Raw genomic sequence first — 17,275 nt, forward strand, 5'->3', positions numbered from 1 at the left:
ATATTAATTATGATTTTAAGTATTTGCTGACAAATAGGTTAAATCAGGATGCATTAGAAAACTTTTTTAGTAGTATTAGGAATGCAGGGGGGAACAATGATATGCCAACAGCAGAACAATTTGTAAAAATAGTCAATGGTATCATTTCAAATAATATTATGCTAAATTCTGTTAAAGGTAATTGTACAAATGATGCAAATACAATAATGAAAATCCTGAAAGGAAATCAAAATGATAATTTGCAGATTGCATTTCAAGAAAATTTGGAGAACTCTTTGAGAGAAAATTCATTAGATACACCACCAGATCCCCTTGCAGATTTTTTCTCTTCTTTCAGTCCTGATGAATATACAACAGATGAACCAAATGAAATTACTCCCAAGGATGAAAGCACTTCTGTAGGGAAAGATGAGGCCATTTCTGTATATTTTTCAATGTTTGATCCCTACTGTCAGAATGAGGAGTCACATAATGATTATACAAATACTAAAATTGAGGAGAATGTAGTAACATATATATCAGGCTACATTTGCAAAAAATTAAAGAGTCACATATGTAATGAATGTAACTCATTTATAGAAGAGAGGGTACATAATATACCAGAAAGATCAGATCAAATATTTTTATGCCACAAAGACTCTGAATCAATTAGGTATTTGAAATATGCAAGTAATCATGTTATCAAATTTGTTACTACACTTGAAGATATATTTAAAGAAAATATTGAGAGCATATTTCATAAATCGGATATTAAAGCCAAGATAAATAACATTATAAAGAGTAAAAATCTAAGGAATACTGGTATATGTGAGGTTGCTGAGAATCTCATCAGTGAGCATAATATTAAAATGCGACTACATTACTTTGCAAGATATTACAATCAAAAATTGATCAAAAAGAGAAAACCTGAAAATCAATATAATGTAAGCAAAAAAAAAAAAAAAAAAAAAAAAAAAAATAGAAAGTTAAGTAAAGTGAGCCACCAGTAAATTAATGCCTATAACATTTCTTTTAATGCTTGCAGGAAAATCTGGGATTTTGACACGGATAAACGTATGTATTTTTTCAGCTTTCATTGATTTAAAATGAAATATTAATAATGCGTGTTTTTATTTTGTTTTTGTATTCTTCTGTTTTTATTTCTATTGCATGAGAATGTGCTTTTGATTTGTTATGTACTGTATATCATTTTGATTTTATTATTCAAATTTATGTTTTGCATGTTCATATATGTTATGTCCATTCCTAGCACTTTTGTTTTGTTGATGGTTTGGACACATGGAAAGAATGAGTTAGGAAAGACTAGTAAAAGAGGTGTAGAGGGCAGATGTGGAGGGAGTGAACATGAGGGGACATCCTAGGATGAGATGGATGGATGGGGTGAAGGGGGCTTTGGGGAAGGACGGGAGATGACAGAAGACGGGGTGAATCGAGAATGGTTGTATATATAGTCATTCTCCTTTCCTAGCTCAACATACAACCCCCTCTTGCTCAACATCCCTTTCAACCCATCCCAGTTATTCCCTCCACCTGTGCCTTCCACGCCTCTTTTAATCTTTCGTCAGTCATTTATTCCATGTTTCCAAACCATCACAATACTCTTCCACCAGACCTATCTACCCTCTCCTTTTCCACCCCAGCTCTCCTGACTTCCTCATTTCTCACTCTGTCCAAACTTGTAACTCCTACCATACTTCTTTTAAACTTTTCCTCTCTGCTTTTCTTAAATTCCATGCTTCTGCCCCCCACATAGTGCTGTCGGCACAATCACCCCATCATATATTCTCCTCTTTGTATCCATTACTAAATGCATATCTTATGACATTTTAAATACCCCAAGGCATTTACTGTGCTTGCTTCTCTCAGCCTACAATTTACTTCAACCACCACTCCCTCTCCTGCCACATGTGACTCCAAATACCTAAAGCTATCCACTTCATCCTTTCTTCTTTAGGCCTTACTTCCAATTGGCTGCCATCTTCACCGCTTGTACATCTCGTTATCTTACTTTTACCCACATTTACTTTTAACTCTCTCCTTTCACATACCCTCTCGAACTCCGTCACTAACTCCCTTAATCCCTACTCTGACCCTGCCACAAACACTTTGTCATCAGCAAACAACAACTGGCTCACCTTCCACTTTTCTCCAGTTCCCTACCAATTACCCTCACCTCCCATTTTTCTCCAGTCCCTTACCTTTACCTCCTGCACCACCCCATCCATGTACCAGTATTAGTATTAAGGACACAGTACTTTATTTAGCACAACTACAAATGTAAAAAATACAGTAGAATAAAGTATATATATATATATATTTAGCATTTGTAATTGTCCTTTTACTTGGGTCATAGCATTCAGTGAACAGCTGGGTCTTCAGATTCTTTTTTAATGTCACTTTGCTGTCATCAGGCAGTTTGTTATTCAGTTTTGGTTCACATCTTACAAAAACTCTGAACCCAGTTTCCAAGTTTCTCCTCAGCACATCTAATTGATTTGAATCTAGACAGTAGCTCAGCATCATAGATGTCTCTGGTTGGAGCCTTTGTAACAGATCTCTTATATATCTTAGTTTTCCAAACTTTAACTCTTATCAAGGCAAGACACATATAAACAATTCATGCACTAATTGGTAACCAGTGTAATTCAATTAATGATGGTGTGATTCTTGCCAGCCAAGACAAACCCTTAGTCTTAAAGCCCTATTCATAATAATTTGTAAGCTCTTGAGAAGATAATTTGGTAGACCATAATAAAGGGAGCTGCAGTAAAGCTTTGTAATCTTGTTTTTTATAAGCAGTTATTGTTTTCTGATCTAAATGTTTCTTTATAAAAGCAGGGTTCTATAAATGGTATCCTGTTACTCTTACATTATCAATTTTATCGTAAACTGTCAGGTTACTGTTGACGCCCCTAAATCCTTGATCACTCTTTTCACTTCCATATTAGTCCCATAGTCAGCTGGACATTCCAAATCTACTTAGATAATTTTTCTTTACAACTATTATTAGATACTCTGATATGCCGTCATTTAATTTCAATTGATTCATATTCATCTAACCCTTAACTTCTCTTGTGATGTCATCATTACATGCAGAAGAGTCAGTTAACAACTACACTTTATATAAAGTGAGCAAAGACATTAGAAGTCATAGAGGCACCATGTTATGTTTAGAAAATTATCTGACCATGAAATTCTCTCTTAGGAGGTACTAAAAAGAGCAAGCACAATCAAAACTACTACTAGACACCACATATTCTTCTTGGAACAAATAATAACAAAACAAAACTATTGAGAGAAAATATATGTATATATATATTCTTCATCAACATATGACATCCAATATCACTCTTGGAATAACTTCATTGAAATTTGAGAACTGTCTTTCAAAGGATAAAATAAACACAGGTATATTACTGTAGATATATTTACAGTAACACAAATTGCAAGTAACAATGGTGTATACTCCAAATAACTTGACACAACGCAAAGATAAACAGAGTTGTAACTGTCATGATATGCAGACATCTATATCCACCAGTTACGCCATTCTCTAATATTCATAATTATCAAATCATTGATGAACCCAATAGAATGTTTAAGGAACTTTAATTGCATACAATAGAAAATGCATTTACATAATAGCCCAATCAATGTCACTCAAATAACTGCACAACTGAGAGTAAACCAACTAAAATTTACAACTGACAGAATGTGTGTGTGACGACTCATCAACCAAAAAGGACTATAACAGGGGATCATTACTTAATATACGGAAAAGCTAATTCACTCAGGTCATATTGGAGAGCCCTCTCACCAGTGTGGGTCATCATGCAATGATTGATATCACCCTTTTGTGAGGAAATGTGAGTCATTACATGTCATATGAAACAAGTCCTTCATGAGAAAGCTGAAAAGGCTTCTTACTTGTATGGGTCACCACAGGAATTTTTTTTTTTTTTTTTTTTTTTTTGAAAGCTGAAAAGGCTTCTTACTTGTATGGGTCACCACAGGACTTTTTTTTTTTTTTTTTTTTTTTTTTTTTTTTGAGAAAGTTACATCACAATGGTCATTGCATATCATTTGACATTACACTTTGCTAAGCTGAATTACAAAGGTCAGACTTAATGGGCTTCTCTCCAGTGTGGGTCATTATGTGTTGAGATAATTTGTGAAAAAGTCTGATCACATAGGTCACACTATAAAGACTTTTCTCCAATGTAGGTAACTAGGAGTAATTTGATATCACCTTTTGCTAAGAATGCTGCATTGCACAGGTCACACTCAAAGGGCTTCTCTCAAGGGTGGGTCATGACCTGTTGTTTGAGAGCACTCTTTCCTGGAAAAGCTGCATCACACAGTTCATGTCAGAAAGGCTTCTCTACAGTGTGGCTCACCACATGTCGTTTGAGAGAACCCTTTTGTGAAAAAGCTGCATCGCACAGGCCACACTTGAAAGGCTTCTCTCTTGTGTGGACCACTATGTGTAGTTTGAGAGAACTCTTATGTGAAAAAGCTGCATCACACAGGTCACACTTGAAAGGCTTCTCGCCAGTGTGGGTCATCATGTGTCGTTTGAGATTACTCTTTTGTGAAAAAGTTGCACAACAGAGGTCACACTTGCAAGGTTTCTTTCCACTGTGGGTCATCATGTGATATTTGAGAGCGCTCTTTCCTGAAAAATCTGCATTGCACAGGTCACACTTGAAAGGCTTCTCTCCGGTGTGGATCACCATATGTCGTTTGAGAGAACTCTTTTGTGAAAAAGCTGCATCACATAGTTCACACTGGAAAGGCTTCTCTCCAGTGTGGATCACCACATGTCGTTTGAAAAAACTATTTCTTGAGAAAGCTGCATCACATAGTTCACATTTGAAAGGCTTCTCTCCAGTGTGGGTCACTGCGTGATATTTGAGACCACTCTTGCTTGTAAAAGATGCATCGCACAGGTCACACTTGAAAGGCTTCTCTCCAGTGTGGGCCATCACATGATGTTTGAGAGCACTATTCCCTGAGAAAGCTGCATCACACAAGTCACAATTGAAAGGCTTCTCTCCAGTGTGGGTCATCACATGATATTTGAGGTGACTCTTTTGTGAGAAAGCTGCATGACACAGGTCACACTTGAAAGGCTTCTCTCCAGTGTGGGTCATCATATGACATTTGAGAGCGCTTTTTTGTGAAAAAGTTGCATTACACAGGTCACATTTGAAAGGCTTCTCTCCAGTGTGGGTCACTGTGTGTCGTTTGAGAGCAGCCATTGTTGGGAAAGCTGCATCACACAAGTCACACTTGAAAGGCTTCTCTCCAGTGTGGGTCTTCATGTGATTACTGAGATGACTCTTTTGTAAGAAACCTACATCACACAAGTCACAATGGAATGGCCTCTTTCCAGTGTGAGTCATCACATGATATCTGAGCAAACTCTTCCTTGAGAAAGCTGCATCACACAGGTCACACTTGAAAGGCTTCTCTCCAGTGTGGGTCATCACATGATATTTGAGAGCACTCTTCCCTGAGAAAGCTGCATCGCAGAGGTCACATTTGAAAGGCTTCTCTCCAGTGTGGGTCACTACGTGTTGTTTGAGAGCAGTCATTCCCGAGAAAGCTACATCACACAAGTCACACTTGAAAGGCTTCTCTCCAATGTGGGTCATCATGTGATATTTCAGAATACTTTTTTGTGAGAAAGCTGCACCATACAGGTTACATTGGAAAGGCCTCTCTCCAGTGTGGGTCATCATGTGATATTTGAGAACAGTCTAGAAAGCTGCATCACACAGGTCACATTGGAGAGGCTTCTATCTAATATGGGTCATCATGTGATATTTGAGACAACTCTTTAGTGACAAAGCTGCATCACACAGGTCACACTGGCAAGTGTGGGTCACTGCTTGTCATTTGAGATTATTATTTTGTGATAATGACCCATCACACAGGTCACACTGGAAAGGCTTCTCTACAGTGCGGGTCAGTGTATGTCATTTGAGATTATTCTTTCTTGAGAAAGCTGCATCACACAGGTCACATTGGAAAAGCTTCTTTCCAGTGTGGGTCACTGCATGATATTCAAGATGACTTGTAAGATAGGTGTGCCACTTACACCATACCAGATTCTCTTTATTATATGATGAATATATGGAATATTCAGGTACCTTTACCAAGGATTTTTTCTTATATTTACACTCAACCTGAAATATATATAAGTTTGACATTTCACTCCTTGAGAGCATGTAATATAACGTGAGCATATATAAATACAGTGGGACATTAACCAAAATGCAAAAGGTGAGTGGAACAAACAACTCATATCAAAGAAACTTGAAAGAAGAAAAAAGAAATAGAGGGTTGAACAAACACTAAAAATAATGGTGTTGCAAAAAAAAAAAAAAAAAAAGTGACTGAAATTATACAAAAGTAATCAGGAAATAATAAGGCAAATGAGTGGCTTAATGAATATTGGAAACAGAGAGAGGACACATGAAAAAGAGATCAGTGTATAATGTATGATACAATAGCACAGTTGGAAAAAAGAAATCCTTGTTAGATTTTTAGAGGACCACCACACAACCAATCAGGGATGTTATAAATCAATGAAGATTAATAAGAATCTGATATTGACTTCTACACCAAATCACTTGTTTCCCATTTTTTTTTTTATCAGGAAAACTATTAAAACTTCACACAAATACTATCAAAAGTCTATAAACCAAAATATATAATGTTGATTTCTGACATCATTGAATGAGAAGCATATTAATTTTAGTCAATCTAACCTAACTTATCTCTACCTACAACTAGGTTAGGTCACGTTCACTCCTCACTTCCATCAATTACTAAAGCAAGGCGCACGGTGGGTGTAGATAGTTGATTTATAGTTATTCAGTGGAAACAGCCACTTCAAATGTGTTACAAGTAATCTGCGTGAATATTTGTGCCCTATAGCAATCGTTGCCAGTATAGTATGTCGCCTATTTGAAACTGGTGTAGTATGTGGCCTATCCTATTTGAATGTGATGTATCTCGGGAAACATTTTAAAAAAGGTTAGGTTAGGTACTTAACCTAACCTTACTCATAAATCAACATAAGGTGAAAATTAATCGGGAAATCATGAACCACATGTATGAACTAAAAAAAAAAAGGCAAATAGAAGCTTAAAAAAAAAAAAAAAAAAAAAAAATCTTGAGTATGATGATGGATACAAAAGCATACTTAACTGGAAATAAGGGCAGAGTCCACCTGGCCAGACTGCGGTGCAGTCACCACCCAGCACTTCTAAGCTACCAGAAGAGGCTGGATGACTGCATTGTGAACAGCTGCCCAGGATGTAACACTTCACCCTATACCATACAACACATAATGGAAGACTGCATTATACACAATCACGCATGCAAACAACACAACATACATTCTATAAAGGATTTGTGGGAAAACCCAGTTTCGGCTGTGGCATTCCTTGGGGAGATGGGACTGCTCGGATAGACAGTCTAGGGAACGACAACAATAACTGGAAATAAGACATCTTGGTAAACTTTTCACAGATGTCTACGTACACCCAATAACTGAGGATGTCTGAAATAAATATGTCTCTTGCAAATTGTTGAGTTATGATTGTTCAGAAACAGTCACTTCAAATAAATTACAATTAATTTTCCATGATAACTGATCTGTACCCATAGCAATCTGTCATAAATCACAAAGACAACATAAAGCCTATTTTTTGGGTTGTGTTTTGGTGAATGACATTGCTTCTGGAACCTCCCACTATAAAGTAATTTACTTCCTCATGTTTTTGTAAGGCAATAGTGAATAGTTCCTCTTGTGAGATGGAGCTTTCACTTAATGATTTGAGTATTTCAGTCCCAAATAATGCATGATGTTCATGTAACCCGCATCCTTCACATTCAAAAAAACTTGCCAAGAATATGGTAACCCAAGAGACGTATTCCCTAATTTGTGGCCTTGTATCTACAGTTATTGTATGCAAGAATGTAAACAATGAATAAGCACTTTGACAAGACTTGATTCTCCCTACCAAATTGGCAATATTTCTTATGTATTTGCTGCAGCAATAAAGACACATTGAAGTTGCACGAATGAATTTGAGTGAATCTATTAAGGAACTTTTCGCCCCCCTTTCCCTACACAGAGAAAAGACAAGGTGGTAAGATTTCTGTATTCCTCTTCATCTTACATGTATGTAAGAGGATTTTGTGAAAAAAAAATATTTTATTGAAGCCCGAAAACTCGGAAACATGCGCAGTTACACATCAAAGAAGGTACATGAATTTGAGTCTATGTATGATACATTGACGAGTAAGAGCCGGACCCAATGAGCATTATTCCTCTCCTGTATACTACACTTAGGTAAATCCATACCAACGCCAGCATTACCTTCTTACTTTAGAAGAGAGAGGGCGGTATTAGGCTAGGCTGGAGAATGTAAACAATGATGGCGGAGCAACGAGAAAAGTGACGTATACCATTCTTTATAAAAGAGCGTCGTTACTATCTACGACGATATTGTATTGAGGAGGAATTACATAGTTAAAACCATTACACAAAAAAAATCACGTATAACTAGGACAGAACCGAAAAATAACAATGAGTAACAAAATTTCACTTCTTTTTCCGAGTACATTGAAAGTAAAATTTTGCGCTGGTTCAAAATATGTATGTTTTTTTTCCTACCATCGACATTTTTAGTGATATACAAAACTATACTAATATAGAGGCACGGGAAAACACATTTACAATTGTCATATATTTTCTTTTTTTCAGATTCATACTTGAAGTTCTACCATATCAACAATAGGATGCAGGAATTCACCAGATTCATTCTTTTGTGTGTATGGTTTCTATGTTGGACCTAAATAGGTAATCATATAAAATTGTAAAAGGTGTGAAGTATTGGATTACTTATGGAATGAGTATGGGTGACCAATGTGACCACATCATCCGCATGAGCTAGTATTTGTTATCTTTTTTTCATTTGTGCTCCTTCATTCATCTCTAGGGTAGTTTTGATTTTTTTTTTCCAAAACTAGGTTGAGGAGTATTGGTGATAAGATGCACCCTTGTCTCTAGATTGGCTGACGTGATCATTTCTTCAGAATTTACAGTATTTCTGTTCCCTATACCAAGTCAAATTTGGTCACATTGTTGAATAACAAATAGGATAATGAAATCACCCGAGTAAATACTTCAAAATTAACTTGTGTTTAGCACTTTAATTTTCTAGTTCCATGAATGACCGTTAAAGGTCATTACTGTCAACACTGATATATGAATTCGATAATTCCAAATGCTCAGCCACTTCCCTTAAAAGCACACACACAAAAAAGGACAAGAATGAAATTCCACTTAATGTGATGTTTCCCCACCAGTGGCTAGCTGAAAAGCTACTAACGATGTCCCTTGTTCATAGTTGTATCCAAAGGAGAAATGAAGGCCATCTTGGAGTTGTGGCAAAATTTATCCCTTCTCATTTTAAACATCTGAAACAAGAATCTTCTGCACTTTACATGTCACCCAATACCACTCGATAGTTAAAATCCATTTCTCCTTTATCCTACTTTTCAATGAGAAACTACTTCCTCTTGATCACCCTCCTTTCTGGACACCTCTGGGATAAAAATAGATAGATAAGTAAACAGATAAATATGTAAATAAATAAATAAATAAACATTATATACGTATAATAAACAAATGAATAGATAGATGAATACATACACCAAAGGCTTTTTCCTCCTAATAAGGTAGGTAGCCAAAAGAAGTCATAAAATTCACGCCCACCCACGCCATCTCCGCATACTCCACTCCCATTCAGCCCACTCCCTCCCTGTTATCTTGGCTCCTCCTGGATAACGGGCCATCCCTGCATCTCGCCCACTGCCCTGGGTCAGAAGCAGTGTCGCATGACTCAGTACATCCACAGCAATACCGCTTCCCTCATGCAGAAAAATATAAGATGGGGAGAAGTCCCTTCGGGCTGCGTCAAATTATTATTTATTTATTTGTTTGTTTATTTATTTTTTACACATAATCACCCCCATCCCCCACCGACTCCCTTACATACGTCACAGCACCATCCATACACAACCGTTCTCTATTCACCCCTGTCTTCTGTCTTCTCCCGTCGTTCCTCAATAGACATTCCCCTTTCCCAATGAACATTTTGTCCCATCCATCCATCTCATCCTTGGTCGTCCCCTCATGTTCACCCCTTCTACCTCTGCCTTCCACACCTCTTTTACTAATCTTTCTTCACTTATTCTTTCCATTTGTCCAAACCATCCCAAATACTCTTTCATTAACCCTATCTCCCAATTTCCTATCTATCCCTGTTCTCCTCCTCACCTCGTTTCTCACCCTATCCAGCCTAGTAACCTTTGTCATATTTCTCAGGCACCTCATCTCAAACACATTAAAACTCCTCTTTTCCCCTCCTATGTTCCATGTTTCTGCCCCATACAGTGTTGTCGGCGTAATCACTACTTCATACAATCTCCTCTTAACATCCATTCCCAAATGTCTATTTCTCATTACAATTCTTAATCCACCAAGGTATTTATTCGCCTCTCTCAATCTACATTCTACCTCCACCCCCATCTTTCCCTTTCCCGCAACATTCGCACCCAAGTATCTAAAACTATCCACTTCCTCTAGTCTCTCTCCCTTAATACTCACCTCCAGTCTGCTGCCACTTTCTCCCCTTGTACATCTCATCACCTTTTACCCATATTTATTTATTTATTTATTTATCTATTTATTTATTTATTTATTTATTTATTTATCTATTTATTTATCTATTTATTTATTTATTTATTCATTTATTTATTTATTTTACTCACCTCCCCAATCTCGGTCACTAACTTCCTGAATCCCTCCTCTGATCCTGCCACAAGCGTAGTGTTGTCAGCAAACAACAACTGGCTTATCTCACACTTTTCTCCATTTCTTTTAACCAAATCCAATCCCCGACCCATTACCCTTGCATTTACCTCTCGCACCACTCCATCCATGTATAACTTGAACAATCAAGGCGACCTAACACATCCCTGGCGAAGTCCTACCTTTACCACAAACCAATCACTCTCCTCATTTCTGATTCTAACACAAGCTCTACTACTCTCGTAAAACTCTTCACTGTTTTAACAGTTTTCCTTCTATCCCATATATCTGTAATGCCTCCCACAGTGCCTTCCTCTCTACCCTGTCATACGTCTTTTCCAGATCTATAAAGGAAAAAAAAATCTTTACATTTTCCTAAAGCTTTCTCACATATCTGTCTTTCCACAAAAATCTGATCCACGCAAACCCTACCTGTCCTAAATCCACACTGTTCCACAGCAATTACCCTGTTCCTCTTCCAATCCTCTCAACCAAAACTCTCCCATAAGCCTTCCTAACTACACTTAAATTGATCCCTCCGAAACTACTACACTCACAATTATCTCCTTTTCCTTTGTAGAGTGGAACCATACTGGCCCTCTCCAGTCCTCCGGCAGTCTACCCTCTCTTAAACAAACATCAAATAACCTCATCAACCAGTCCACCATCACAGTAACTTTTTTTTTCTCTGACATTCTACATTACACCCATCCAACCCATGTGCCTTACCTGCTCTCATCATCTTAACAACTTCCTTCACCTCATCTTTCCTCATTTGTCCTCCATTTTCCTCACTCATCTCTGTCATTTTCTTAGTGCTACCCACTGCAACTACCTTTCCCTCCCTATCCTCCTTCACATTTAGCAACTCCTTAAAATACTGTCCATCTTCCTTCTGTTGCTGCCTCTTCCACTACCAACAATTGTTCACGTTACTAGTAAATCAAAGGTCATTCCTTGATAAACCATGAATCTGAATTTACTATATCAAATTGTACATTAAAGTATGTCTGGCCAGAAGTAAACGGGGTGAACCAGTGTTTGAGATTTATATAAGTACTTGCAATAATTTCTGTGGTTCCTGGGACATATATATGGGATCTAGAAATATAATGGAATTTGTAAGCTCAGCAAAGTGATACAGGTATTATAGCCATCGGTAAACCAGTGTTCCTGAAATAAAGTATAGTCATTGTGTTGAAATACTCTTGCTCATTTGTGGCATTCTTACGCCGTGTCCACACTTGTTGCATTTCAACGTATCGTATCATCTTTGCGTACCCCCTAGTGATACGATACGGTGCAACAGGGCATTGTACCCATTTGTTGCGTATCCGTATACAGCAGGCGGATACGCAACAAGCGGGTACAATGCCCTGTTGCACCATACCGTACCACTAGGTGGTACGCAAAGATGATACGATACGTAGAAATGCAACAAGTGTGGACCCGGCTTTCTACATTTTGTTTTGTTCATACAATACACGCTTATCCTCTGGTTTGGGGCTCCGATCCTCGATCAGTATTGATTTGTTTCACGTTGATCGCACCTGACATGGATTTGAATATGTTTATTACAACCTCTCCTTCAATAATTGAACATTCAGCGTCTCTATATCACACAAGAACCCCACAGTCGGAGAAAATAAACTTCGAATGAAAGAAGACTCTATATTTCGTCTATATATACTTGCCACTGCCTAATGTATAGATCGGATGCGGTCGTGGAAGAGTGTAGATGTGCGGCTGAACTCCGTTCGGGTACCAGCTCTGTCGAACAAGACAGTCGTATTGGACAAAAATAAATAGATAAATGAATATATAAGTGTATGAATAATAATAATGATAATAATAATAATAATAATAATAATGATAATAATAATAATAATAATAATAATAATAATAATAATAATAATAATAATAATGATAATGATAATGATAATGATAACAATAATAACAATAATAATAATGATAATGATAATGATAATGATAATGATAATGATAATGATAATAAAATAATAATAATAATAATAATAATAATAATAATAATAATAATAATAATAATAATAATAATAATAATAATAATAATAACAATAATAATAACAATAATAATAATAATGATAATAATAATATTAAAATAATAACAATAATAATACAATAATAACAATAATAATAATGATAGTACTAATTGTAATAATAATAATAATAATGATAATAATAATAATGATAATAATAATAATGATAATAATAATAATGATAATAATAATGATGATGATGATGATGATGATGATGATGATGATGATGATGATGATGATGATGATGATGATGATGATGATGATGATGATGATGATGATGATGATGATGATGATCGAAAACTATCATTTACAAGGAAGCGATTGATGCTAGGGAATGGTCGGAAATAAAGAAGATACAAAAATCTAGCATCACTAACTGCCAGAAAAGGCTGACCCGCACGGGGAGGAGCCATTCACAACCTTAGACACACATATATATCAACATGGAGGAAAGCGGCGCGAGTTGCCGATTCAACGGCTGAACTACGTTTCAGGCTCTACGCTCACCAGTAGATGGCCATCGGATAAAGAACAGGAGAAAGAGGAGACACAGAAAAAAAAAGAGAAGAAGAATAAGGAACAATAAAAGACACAACTAGGGCTGGACAGCAGTCACACCAACAAGAAATGTTGCACCAGGGCCACACAGAGCTCTTGACAAAAGGTGTGAAGTAAGAGAGGAAGCTGTGGAGGCCAAAAAGAAAACGGACCTTTAACAACAACAACAACAGCGGTTGCAGGGAGGGACAACAACAGGTTCCTACAGCTTGGTGTTGCAGTGGACAATAGGGACGGAGGGAGGGAGCACAGACTACTTGGATAGGGGACAGCCTGAAAGGAGTAGATGGACTCCAAAAATCTATAGAAGATGCGGTGGGGGCCTTCCAACAGGGCACCCAAACACTCGGGGAAATGCTGAATGCTCCAAAATCGAAAACAGTGGTAGATGGAGAAAAGAGAAACATAATGTACATGTCTTACCTCCACGCCCATTTCATGAATGCTTTTGAACCGGGCACATTTCGGGTTCAACTAAACAACCTTTTGCAAGATAGCAACATTAAGGCACTCGAGATAAAGGGACAGGTCGTATTGGACAAAAAAAAAAAAAAAAAAAAAAAAAAAAAAAAAAAAAAAAAAAAAAAAAAAAAAAAAAAAAAAAAAAAAAAAAAAAAAAAAAAAACACTTCAAAGGATGGGGGTGCCGATTGGAGTGCCCCATCCATGCATCACTGAAGAACCCTGTCAACCGTCCTACCATGGAGGTGAGGGAAACATCATCAATAGCGACAAAACCAACACAGAGACATGTACCGATATCACAACACGGATCACTATGCCGGAGATGAATAAATGCGTCGGCAATGAGGTGGCCACAGCACGGGTAGAGATGCAAGATCAATTTACTCTAGATATATACCACAACAAACAAAGTACAGGAAGGAGCTCAAGAAGTGCAACTGAAGGAAGAGGTCAGAAAGGGGAACTTGAAGTGGTCACACTACCAGCCAACATTCACCAAAGAACAAACATTGAATATGATAAACACAAAATTAATCAAATTCAACCATAGTGACATACAAACAGTCACACAAGAACAATACCAAGCAATTGATACCGATGAAATACACACCAAGATCAAGGATAACAACCTTAGAAATGAAAGTTAATATCATTTCAGTAATACAAAACGTGTTACACTGGTCATTCGACAGAAGAAAAGATCTGGCAATTATGTACTCTCCATTAGATCCAAATATCACACTCCTCAACAGAACCGAGATAAAGAATAACAATAAGGTCAAAGTTTTTGGATACAAAGTGTACCAGTGGAATATGAGTGATGACATCAACGATGGAGTGGCCATTGTTTTAAGATCAGGCTTGAAGCGTAGAATAATACTAGACTTTGAAGATTCAGTCCTGGCAGTACATGTAAAAACAGAGCCCCCTCATAATATGTACCATGTACCTTCCACCAAGAAGACTTTACCTTTCGGAACAAGATTTGAACCGATTACTCCGCCACAGAAAACCCATCTACATCCCTGGAAACCTTAATGCCCAACACATGGTACTAGACTATTCCAATCACAACACGGCACCACACAACAATATAAAAAAAAGGGGAAACTAAGACACAAAGGCCCAGATTTCCCAACTTGCATTCGACAGAACAGTACCACGTCATCAGACCTGATACTAACAACGACGCAGTCATGAACATTCATATCACACCCGGACCACTAACCATAAATAACCACCAAGACTCAACATAAAAAATGCAAACTGGAAATCATTCAAAAAAGAACCTCAAACAGAAGCAAGAACCTGATCTCAATATCAAACCACTCAAAGATAAACGAATCTGTTAAAGAATGGTATAAGGATATACAGGAAGAAAATAGGGGTAGTATTCCAATTACTTGCCACAGAACAACCTCTCACCCTCACACTAGCTGCACAGTTTGTTTTCTTCAAACTCAGTATAATGATATGCAACAGCTTGTTCAATTCACTGGATGGACATTGGCATTAAGAGATCAACACAAAAAACTGCAGAACGACGTGCTTCGGGAGAACAAACGCCTACACGAAATAGAGAAAAGGTTAAAAAAAAAAGGCATTTTGGAAAAGGATAAAACAGCACTCTATAATACCTTTATAAAGAAAAGAAAGACAAGATATTCGACTCGAAGCAACAGGAACAACTACACCGAAGATACGTGGAAAAAAAAAAAGTTTAACATCAGCGAGGACGAGAAGTAAGTCAAGATTTACTGCCAAACAACATGATTAGTAGAGCAGCGTACATTTCCACGGCCAGTCTCGCCACCGGGCACTTCCCAACGCCGTTCAAAAATGCCATTGTCGCACTGGTTTCAAAAGCGGGGAAAGCACCAGAGTAACCTACAACACTTCACACCAATCTCATTGCTTGAGGTACCGGTAAAGATGCTGGGAAAAAACAAACAAACAAACAATAAACATAAGATTGAGGCAGGATCTCAAACACGACGAATTACATAACTCCCGTCAGAACGGATTTCGACTACGAGGTACTACCACCACAATTGCAAATAGCCAACGCAATGACGGCACGACACCAATGTACATTAGTACTCCGAGATGCCAGTAAGGCCTTCGACAAGGTTTGGCATGACGGGCTGAAACTAAATGTTATTCTCCTAAGAACTGAAAGGCTCGTATGTGGGTTCCTAACGGGACACAGCAAGAATCCAACTAAAAGAACACTAAAGCGGTCATTTTCTCCTCCACTTCGGTACGTTGGCGTCATGAGGTGCAAAGTTACACGAGGATGTCTGGGTCTTGATTATATATATATATATATATATATATATATATATATATATACATATTTATATATATATATATATATATATATATATATATATATATCTAGATATATATTGTAGTTGTACATGAGTTACCCCTGGATTCTGTGGACTGGTTTGATCACGTTTTCTATGTTTATTTTTATAGTAAAAGAGAACGAGTAATACAGCAGTGACTTTATACTTTATAATGCGAGTAATGTGATGGCAGCCGACGTTGCTTGCGAGAATTTGACTCCTACTGAAGTAGTTAACCCTTTAAACTCTGATGAGAAGATTCTTGTCATTTGGTCAAATAAAAGAAAAAATCATAAAACACCAAAATGTTTGATCAAACACCAGAAAAATATGACGTCAGTCCTCGAGGACTGACGTCATATTTTTCTGGTGTTTGATCAAATATTTTGGTGTTTTATGATTTTCTTTTATTTGACCAAATGACAAAAATATTGTTATCGGAGTTTAATGGGTTAACAGTGGTGTGCCACAGGGATCGTGTTTATCAAAAACACTATACACGGTGTACACAGCAAACTTCCCTCCTACCCCAGCAAACTGACTACGTATAAAGTGTGTGGGTCATATAACAAAAAGCATCGTCTACCCAGAAATATCAACCAAACTTATGGCAAAACAAACGGAAATGGCCGATCAACTAGATCACGGAGTTTGAAGAGAAATTGAAAATAAAGATCAATAAATCTAGATTCGAAGTGATACCAATTGCCAAGTTCAGGCCGACATCAATAACATTAGAAAGCAAAACCATTGAATGCTCAAGGACTGGCAAATTTTAGGGACTAAAACTGACACAACGGGACATAATGACAAATGTCAGCAAGATGTCAAAACAATCAAATGTCATCGCGGGAAAACTGAAAATATTGAAAACAATGACGGTACAAAAACTCATTAAGGCCCATAATAGAATGTCCACATGTACCTCTCAAT

Source organism: Oratosquilla oratoria, chromosome 12 (genome assembly GCF_046742065.1).
Source record: "Oratosquilla oratoria isolate Oo_2021 chromosome 12, ASM4674206v1, whole genome shotgun sequence".
Taxonomy (NCBI): Eukaryota; Metazoa; Arthropoda; class Malacostraca; order Stomatopoda; family Squillidae; genus Oratosquilla; species Oratosquilla oratoria.